The sequence below is a fragment of the Phycodurus eques genome, chromosome 4 (genome assembly GCF_024500275.1).
Source record: "Phycodurus eques isolate BA_2022a chromosome 4, UOR_Pequ_1.1, whole genome shotgun sequence".
Lineage (NCBI taxonomy): Eukaryota > Metazoa > Chordata > Actinopteri > Syngnathiformes > Syngnathidae > Phycodurus > Phycodurus eques.
Genome location: NC_084528.1, coordinates 15302985 through 15312781, shown reverse-complemented (window position 1 = coordinate 15312781; position 9797 = coordinate 15302985).

The following is a 9797-nucleotide window of genomic DNA, read 5'->3' as shown; positions in this document are numbered from 1 at the left end:
GGTCAAATGTTGTACTAACAAATGGACGACATGAACTGCAGTACACCCATGGCGGACATCAAAGTAATCCGAAAACCATGGTAGACATGTACAGTGACCAGGACGTGCGCTGGCTCTCCTTCTCTGGCTGGCTATGCTGCAGTAGCACTGGAGCGGCATCAAGACCACAACTGAGTCCGGTTGAAAAGATTTGAAAATTTATGACCAAAGTCTGGATTTGCAAACATGGCAGCCAGCCGCAGCGCGTATAAATATCACATGAAAGTATGTTGGCATCTGGCCTTTTCACACTGCGTGTGTGTGTGTGTGTGTGTGTGTGTGTGTGTGTGTGTGTGTGTGTGTGTGGACTTGCACTTTCACTAAGGCAACAAGGTGCTCCAATGTCATAGCTTTTCTAACACCTGTATATATGTATATACTGTACATATGTGTGCACATTGTTCTTATTCCATGTAAGCATTCTATTTAATTTAATATTATTAAATCTGCAAATAATGAAAGGAAATGGTGGCATTGTTGTGATTGCCCTTTGTTGGTTAACTGGATTAAGCAAAAGCTACACATGCAATTGACTTGAAACTTTGTGTAGGAATGGAAAGACATTTAAAGTTTTTGCAAATACAAGTAACAATGTCCAGTGGGGCAAAAATGTATTTAGTCAGCCACCAATTGTGCAAGTTCTCCCAATTAAAAAGATGAGAGAGGCCTGTAATTTTCATCATTGGTATACCTCACCTATAAGAGACAAAATGACAAAATTTCTGGCTCTCACAGACCTGTAACAACTCCTCCACTCGTTACATGCATTAATGGCACCTGTTTGAACTGATCAGTATAAAAGACATCTGTCCACAACCTCAAGCAGTCACACTCCAAACTCCACTATGGCCAAGACCAAAGAGCTGTCAAAGGACACCAGAAACAAAATTGTAGCCCTCCACCAGGCTGGGAAGACTGAATCTGCAATAGGTAAGCAGTTTGGTGTGAAGAAATCAACTGTGGGAGCAATTATTAGAAAATGGAAGACATACAAGACCACTGATAATCTCCCTCGATCTGGGGCTGGTAAAAATGATCACAAGAACGGTGAGCAAAAATCTCTGAACCACACGGGTGGACCTAGTGAATGACCTGCAGAGAGCTGGGACCAAAGTAACAAAGGCTACCATCAGTAACACACTACGATGCCAGGGACTCAAATCCTGCGCTGCCAGACGTGTCCCCCCCGCTTAAGCCAGTACAAGTCCAGGCCCGGCTGAAGTTTGCTCGAGAGCATTTGGATGATCCAGAAGAGGATTGGAAGAATGTCATATGGTCAGACAAAACCAAAATAGAACTTTTTGGTCAAAACTCAACTTGTCGTGTTAGGAGGAGAAATAATGCTGAGTTGCGTGCAAAGAACACCATACCTACTGTGAAGCATGGGAGTGGAAACATCATGCTTTGGGGTTGTTTTTCTGCAAAAGGACCAGGACGACTGATCCGTGTAAAGGAAATAATGAATGGGGACATGTATCGTGAGATTTGGAGTGAAAACCTCCTTCCATCAGCAAGGAAGATGAAACGTGGCTGGGTCTTTCGGCATGACAATGATCCCAAACACACACCCCCCGGCAACGAAAGAGTGGCTTCGTCAAGAAGCATTTCCAGGTCCTGGAGTGGCCTAGCCAGTCTCCAGATCTCAACCCCACAGAAAATCTTTGGAGGGAGTTGAAAGTCTGTGTTACCCAGCGACAGCCCCAAAACATCACTGCTCTAGAGGAGATCTGCATGGAGGAATGGGCCAAAATACCAGCAACAGTGTGTGAAAACCTTGTGAAGACTTACAGAAAATGTTTAACCTCTGTAATTGCCAACAAAGGGCATATAACAAAGTATCAAGATGAACTTTTGTTATTGACCAAATACTTATTTTCCACCATAATTTGCTAATGAATTCATTAAAATTCAGACAATATGATTTTCTGGATCCCCCCCCCCCCCTCATTTTGTCTCTCATAGGTGAGGTATACCTGATGATGAAAATTACAGGCCTCCCTCATCTTTTTTAAGTGGGAGAACTTGCACAATAGGTGGCTGACTAAATACTTTTTTGCCCCACTGTAGGTAGAAAAATGTATGGTATTTTTACTTCACGCCATTTTAGCCAGTTCCCATACCCAAATCCTAATGGTAGAATTCTGCTCACCGTTTTATATCATTTTCAATTAACCAGGAAGTAGCCCACTTACATACAGGTAACCAAAGAAAAATATGTCACTGTTACAATATAAAAAAATATATATATAAAAACGAGAAAAATAACTTAACATAAAGACCATAGAAATACAAAAATAAACTGTTACGAACAAAATAAAAAATAACTAGGAAGAAATATACATAAAATGAGATTATTCGTATACGATAAAAATAAAATGTTGAAAAATAGAAAAACAATAGTCAAATACTCAAAATAATAAACTAAATAAAATAAGATAAGTAGAAAGAAACTAATAAAATTACAATGTAGAAATAAAATAAAAAATACAATTCAAATACCAAGAAAAATAAAACAATGTAATACATTGTGGGGGAAACAATGCATCACTCTTGCCAAAGGGTGCGCTTCTGATTGCGGAAACTACCATTCGTTACAATGCGGTCATACAAAGAAGTGATTTTTTTTTTTTTAACTTTTAATTCCATTTTTTTAATTTGCCTTTATTTCTCTGATGTAATTCTTTATATAAATCATGTTTGTGCACATGCTTGGCCATAGAGTGGATTATCCTTGAGTCTGAATGAGGTAGCAGGCCTCTACATTTAGCACATTGTAGGTGACTGACAAGGACTCACTGGCCTTGTGTGAAATCCAAGTTGGAAGAGGCGACAAGGCCTGAAAGGAGCAGAAGAGTGCGCAGTGATGACGGACAAGGACACAAAAGGCAGTGAAGAGAAAGGCGGTGGTCGTAGAAAAGAGGATGAAAGGGTACGGCGAAAGAAAGCCATAATGGCGGATTAGTCGGGAACTGGGTGTGTGAAAGGAGGCAGGAAAGTGGGGGAGGTGGAATGATTTATCCCGCTCAAATGGAGTCAATATTTGCTCCATTCCGCGTGTCCAGTGACAGGCTGTGTGTGAGCAGTAAGATGAGAAAACCAGCTGACACTTATACACTGCTGACAGTGAGAGCTTTCATTGCAAGGCATGTTAGCTTACATTCGGCGTGGATGAGCGTCAGGTGGAAAAAAAAAAAGTGTCAGGATGTGCCTAATGAGAATGTATAGATTAGATGCCTCATGGTCAGTGGCGAGACAAGGACATGAGGAGGAGGGAGGCTGGGAGAGGTCACTGCCAGGGGAGTCTAATTGGCTCACGATAGGACCTTGTTCCAATTAAACAAACAAAGAGCCATTGTTGATAACTCAGGGGACAACAAACAACGTAATGTCCCAGTGTGTGAACGAAGATGTCCACTATCGTTCAAAAGTTTGGGGTCACCCAGACAATTTTATTTTTTCAAACTGTTTTTAACCACATTAACAATGTCCAGACTGTGTTTCGGAATAATGTAACCTTATTGGGCAAACAGTGTTTTTCTTTGAAAAATTAGAACATTTCTTAAGTGTTCCCGAACTTTTGAACGGTAGTGGAAGATGATACAGCTGAGCAGATCCGTACATTTAAATGCAAGTGCTTTGGCAATATTTGCACCTCTTATATCTGTAATTTAAAAAATATATATATCTACAGTTGGATTTAAACCACAGTGGTACCTTTAATTCCCAGTGTACAAACTCAAGCTCAGTCAATTTTTTGCTTTGTGTTGTGAGCCACAATTTAGGTACGAGTGAGATTCAGATACAACAGTGGATGCCTCACCATTCCAAGTCTCCCTCACAGTTATGTAGAGATACAAGAATATTGAGTTAAGAGCTCAGTCATGGAACAAAAACTTGTGAGTCAAGGTACCAATGTATTGTATTGTTTTGTGCTGTAATATGATGGTAGCCAAACTAGAAAAGTAGCTAAATAACGGATTTACAAACACATTGACTTTCTAACAAAGTAATAAGCAGTCATTCAAACAAGCTCGTTTGCTCGGTAACTAACTGACTAACTAACAGCCATAGTCAGGTCTGCACATTCTCCCGTCCACTCAAATCTGTCACTCATGCACCGTCATGCCTGACACGCAACGCTAAAATGTGGGGGTTCTCTGTCAAATCTGGCCCGACGTGGATGCCGCACGCATTCTCCTGTGGACTTAAAGCACTTTTCCAGTGAAGCATTTCCGAGGCCGTTTGAAGTCCAGCACCCTGTGAAGGTGAAACATCATATTGCAGTTTTGATTCAGTTAAATGATCGGCAAAGGCTCACTGGTGAAGATAGTGCGGGACACACCTGGCCCATAACGCTCACCTACGCTTACAGACTGCCCACCGGCCATAATGTGTCCCTACCACATTACACCAATGGCCGAACGGCGACATATTATATAATATTAGGTCTCCCGTTATTACAACAACTACAGTCATCGTAATAGTGCAATGGTGAGTTAGATAGTGAATAATTTGGTTTTTTTGTGTTTCTGTGTCAGTCATCAAATATGTTAAAGTGACTCGCCCGGTCTGTGGTGCAAGGAAGGTTAGGCACCGTTAATCTATGGAAAACCAGGCACGCCCCATTTTTTATTGATGGACCTCCAAAAATGCATTCACTCATAAACACAGTATTCTAATTAAATTACTTTTATTTGATTTCACACAAAAAAAAAAGCATACTCTCCTTCAAAGTGTAGCGTGTTAGACGGAGCAGTGTGCGTGTCCCACTGGCGACGACACATTCGTTACGTAAGGTATTTTCATATTTAGATTTCTGTGACATTCACAAGTCTCAGGTAAATTCTAGGCTCCGTGATTTACAGCCAGCCTCAGACTTCAGTGAGTCACGCCTCTTAGGTGGTTGCACACACATTTCCAGGTTACGCATGATAGGTGTTGTCAGAAGCTTGCATGCCATGTTTATGAAAGGTGAGCAAGCCAGACGTGTACAAAAAAAAAAAACCTAGACGCAAACAGGACAATATGGCCCTAACTAATTAACGAATTAACTAACTAAAACAACGAACAAACTATAACTAAACAACTGACGAACTAACAAAAACAAAGACATAAGCTATAAGATTGAATAACCGACTTACAAAAGAACAAACTAATAAGAAAGAAAACTGCAAGTCAAAACAAAGCAAGAAAATTTGCTAATTAAAGGGATAGCAAACAAACAAGGTAGCTAATACTATGTGAAAACAACTTCACTGATAAGCAGGCTAACAGACAAACAAAAAAAAGTGAGCTAACTGATGGACTAAAAAACAAAAGTTAAATGAAATCATACAAGCGAGCTAACAACAAACAAACAAGTGAGCCCAATTCTTGATGTAAATTGTAACAATCAATCGTTTTTGTTAAAATCTCTTTTTTGAATCTTGAACATTGTAGTTAAGCGTACAAAGAACCCCTAAAAAGCCAACAGCTCAATCCTTTCTGTGAATGTTTATCTCTGTATACAAGCGTTGAGCAGATTAGCAGGCAGAGTGTGCACATGAGGCCTGAGCAACTGATGTGTAACAGGACCCCTCCTTTCTACACAAGAGGGACGTGAGGCTGGATGAAACACACAGGGAGGCCCCTATCACTTCAATCAATACTGTGCCCAAGCCACGCATATTCCCACACAAATTTGCATTTCATCAGAATAGCCTGACATTACTTCTAAGGGCAGATTTAAAGTGAATTCAAGCCCCTTGGACATTTGGCCCCTGTTGTGGGACTGAATTTGAATATAAACCCAAAAGAAAACTAACACCAAAACCATGAAAAAGGTGACCAAAAAAATACCCCAGGTCCCCGCAGATAATTTATTTTGATTGTAACATGAATTAAGCAATCTGGAATACCCCGAAGAGTACAATAAGGCAAAATAAATAAATAAATAAATTCTTCACACAGAAAAACGTATTTACACTGCTCAAGTACATGTTGATGTACAAATTTAAGATTAAAATTAAATTTGCCTCATTTCTTTGCTTTTTTTTTTTTGTTCTGGCCTCCAACTTGAGCCAGGCCCATCTCCACCTGCACCTGATGCCTGCTTCGAGCTATGCCGCATGAATAGCATCCACCTCTTTAAGCACTCTCATTCTGGAAAATAATTGACTAAATTCATTGTCTGTTTCACTTCCTTTTTCACTATTACCAACTTCAAAGGCTAATCACAAATGCATCATCCAGGAAGATATTAAGTACACTATTTTTCCATTTTTATTGGCCATTTCTGAAATTGAAGTTAGTACATTCTGTGTTGTGACATAATCCCTAACATCGCTCCGTCGCTTAATACATTTAACATTAACATCCGTGAACATTAGATAATTGTAGGCGCGTTTCCTAATAAATAATTAATACAAAGTGTACTAGCGCATCAGGTCTTGTCGCCGATGTTACGTGTGCTTCACGGTTCCGCTGGAACCGCAACCAGGGCCACAACTCACAGCACCTCAACGCGAAAATACAAAACACCAGTGCAACAAATACCACACTGGCTCATCTGAAGAGCAAAACTGTTGCTTTACCCCAAGAGTAGCAACAGAGGATGTCCACTCCAGAGGTGGGTAGAGTAGCCAAATATTGTACTCATGGAAGAGTACTGTTACTTGACAAAAATGTGATTCGAGTAAAAGTAAAAAATAGTCCTCCAAAATATTACTTAAGAGAAAAAAGTACACCGTGAAATAATTACTCAAGTACTGAGTAAATAGTGAGTTACTTCTGATTTTTTTAACCTCAGCATGAACATCAATATAAAAAAATAAAATGTGAATGTGCAAAATCTGATGATGCTGTGTGTGTGTGTATATATGCAGTCAAATCTACAAAAAACATCTGCAACCGTTTTCTAAAGTTATAAGTGAGCTGAAATATCCACATTTTGGCAGACAGCGCCAGAAAAACACTACAATCCAGGAAAGCTGTTGTTTTTGTTCGTCTAAATGTAAACACGAGCAGTGCGCCGCTGCCTTCATGGTAACGACGACCTTGCCAACATGGCCGCCACGTAGGCACAACAATCAACCGGGCTGGCTTATCTAGTGTTAATACCTATGGCCAGAAAGCCCAATAGAAGACGTTGTCTGAGGTCATGTGACTTTGTGTTGTTTGATTGGTGAACTTGACCTCAACGTCACTAGCCCTTAAACTGGATTGGCGCAAACAGTGCCCGATGCGGAAGTCGAAGTCGTAGTCTCGCGCACAAAATAGTTGATAAATAAACAATAATTGATAAATGAAAGTAGGGAGCGACATTTAGATAATTTTAAGTAAAAGTACTGTTACTTCTTAAAAGCAGAAGCGGCGGAAGTGTTTTCTCTGGTCTCGTCAACTCTTATTACTTACCCAAAGCAGGTCCCGAGCGCACAGGCGGAACCTCAGGCCAATGCGCTGGCATATTAGTCCGCCGTGGAGTAATATTCACAATTACATCTGTGTGTGGATGGGTGGAATGGATCTAGCTGCCACGGTTTAAGGAGTGCGAAACAGCCTATGACGACAGCGATGGCGACCCCCCCCACGGAAAAACTCATCGGATCGATACGAATCACGTAAATGGCCTATTTTGAGTTCAAAACGGCGAATTTCACCGAAAGGCGACTGATTTGCATGTACGTACAATTCAACAAACGCTGACTTTGGGATATTCTCTGAAATTTATAAACACAGTGCAACCTCTGAGGTCAAAATACATTTCGCTTAAGGGATGAAATAATGAAAGTAGAATTGCATGATTTGTTTGACATAGTTTTTAATTACTGACGCAACCCACGCATATTTTTATCTGGGCTTGAGACCAGCTGAGACTGGGTCTCTGGGCACTGGCAGAAATCAAACCCGCGACATTGGCATGCAAGGCACGACTACAGTACCAGTGTACCTCTCGCCCAGTCAGCTGGGGCATGTTCCAGTTCAATCATAACCCAAACTAGAGGCTGACACGGGAGTGGATGTTGACTCCTGCTCCATCCCACTCCCACTGAGGTTGATCCTACTCCCTCCCAATACCAGGTGAGTGTTTAAAAGAAAAAAAAAATCCTGCATCACATTATTACATATACACCACAAATTGATGGATAACTAGTTTTGAAAGCAGAAGTCAAGATCATTTGTTCAACTATTCTTTTAGTTGGGTTAGCAAAATTGGTTTGGTAACAAAACAATGCTTGAAATATCTCAACATTATTATTTAATAAATCTGACAGTTTAAAACTTTGGTACAGATTTTTACAAGAATCATGGAAGTTGACTCGAATGATTTTCTTTTGCAAGCCACATAAATTGATGTGGCAGCCAGATGTGGCCCACGGCCCTTGAGTTTGACACGTGTGTAATGTAAACTATTGATATAGGCAAATCATAAAATTTTTTAGGCAAGGCATCAATTACTTGCGTTTTTTGCTATTCACAGCAGGGCTCGGTCCCTATCCCCCATAATCTCTTTGACAGTGTCAATCAAAACTGGGCATTATTATCTTTGTGGTTTTTGTTACAGCTCTTTGTATTGGTTCTCATTAGATTTTGCAGTATACACATCAGTTATTTGCCGATCTTCGGCCACAGCTGTGTTTTTTCCTCAAGTAGACTTGACGATTGTAATGGTCTTCTGACTGGACTCCCCAAAAGAGCTTTAAACGGCTGCAACTCGGGTTCTGACAAGAACAAAGAGGTCAGAGCATATTACTCCAATTCTAAAGTCTCTACAATGGGTCCCAGTCAGCTTTAGAACAGATTTTAAAGTTCTGCTACTAGTCTATAAATCACTAAATGGTTTAGGTACTGAATACATGAAAGAAATGCTAATGGTACATAAACACAGTAGGGCTCTGAGATCTACAGAATCAGGTCAAATAGTGGACCAGAGAGTCCAAAGCAAACATGGTGAAGCAGCATTTCGCCATTATGCTGCACACAAATGGAATACGCTTGCTAACAGAAGTGACGTCAGCCCCAAGTGTGAATGTTTTTAAGAGTTAAAAGCTTCTTTTCCCCCCCCCCCTCATGCTTTTTAGGGCATTTTGACTTAAATGATATTTCTTGAACTGCACGCTGTTTTAATTGTACATTTATTTTTCTTTTAAATGTTTAGCTGTTTTTTTCTTCTTTGTTTTTAAATGCTTTTAATCATGTAAAGCCCATTGAGTTAACTTGTGTATGAAACACGCTATATAAATACATTTGCTTTGCTTCATGCAATTTACACTGATAACCCATAAACTCGTAACTTACACACTACAGCTAGCTCTAGTCTCGCATGAACTGTCCGGTCCTAGCCTGGCCATCCTTCTTCAGTGGCTTCAAGTTACCCTCCAAAAGGCAGGAATCCTGAAAACAGGTCAAAACTCCCCAAGGCGCCCCAGCACAACTCACAAATATGAGCAAAGGGAGGAAAGGTTTATTCAACACGGAACGTGTGAGAATGGAGATTTTTACTGGTGTTGAAATGTGTTGAGAGAAAGAAATGGTATGCTTCTTAGATCTCACATCCAGAGGTCTGTGAGAGGTTTGTATGCAGCTGTTTCATATGTGTGACATATTCTCTTGTCCATGCTCACAGCTAAAGAGGGACACAACAGCATTTGGCGTCTCCGAGCGAGCAAATTCAGAGCTGATGCTGGCCTTTGCCTCTGCAGCGACTCGCCTGCGGGAGGTGAGTGCAAATGCAAATATTTGGGAATCGGTTTATTCGTCTAAACTGGCCTGAGAGTCAA